The sequence below is a fragment of the Staurois parvus genome, unplaced genomic scaffold (genome assembly GCF_062004578.1).
Source record: "Staurois parvus isolate SC_StPar_1 unplaced genomic scaffold, SC_StPar_1.0 ptg000715l, whole genome shotgun sequence".
Lineage (NCBI taxonomy): Eukaryota > Metazoa > Chordata > Amphibia > Anura > Ranidae > Staurois > Staurois parvus.
The window spans coordinates 10526416-10527115 of NW_028318511.1; the positions used below are offsets into that span (position 1 = coordinate 10526416).

Below are 700 nucleotides of genomic sequence, written 5' to 3' on the forward strand. Positions count from 1 at the left end.
GTCTATTCAATTCTATGCACACCAGTGCAGTGGGTCCCAGTGCGGTCAACAAAAGTAGAACATGCTGCATTTTTCTGCGTTTACACATTTGGAACGAGGCAAAACATATAAAGAAAACACACTGAATTTCTGCGATTTCCTTTGATTTCTGTTGGTTGTTAGAAGCTGGCACTTGCCGATGTCCTAACCACCAGTGACTGACTCCTGCTGTCAGTAGCATGGATGCGTCAAAAATTGTTAAAGAGCTGGTACTCGCCGGCTTCCTAATAATGGTGAGCCATCCCTGCCATTAACAGGGGATTTCCTGCTGACAGCAGAATGGAAAAAAAAAGTGTCAGCATTAAAAAACAGTCTGGGGTGCTTGCGTCAGCAGCACATATACTAGAATTGGAACGATACTGAGTAGATTAGCATGGCCCCTGTGCAAGGATGACATGCAAGTTCGTGAAGCGTTAAACAAAACAAAAAAACAGTGTGGGGGTCCCCCAATCCATACCAGGCTCTTGGGGTTTGGTATGGATTTTAATAGATACTCCATGCCATAAAAACACAAAAATGCGTGGGGTCCCCCCAAAATCCATACCAGACCCTTATCCAAGCATGCAGCTTAGCAGGCCAGAAAAGCGGGAGCTAGTGAGCACTCCTCCGAACCTCACCAGGCCACATGTCCTCAACATAGGGGGTAGGTAGATGAGAACAA

General features: G+C 46.0%; 1 non-coding gene across 1 annotated transcript; it reads left to right on the forward strand.

Moving 5' to 3' along the window:
* The first annotated feature begins 357 nt into the window (after positions 1-357).
* Positions 358-464, forward strand: LOC149445668 (U6 spliceosomal RNA). The gene has a single exon (XR_016306378.1). It is a non-coding gene; the product is annotated as a U6 spliceosomal RNA (small nuclear RNA).
* The last annotated feature ends 236 nt before the right edge of the window (positions 465-700 follow it).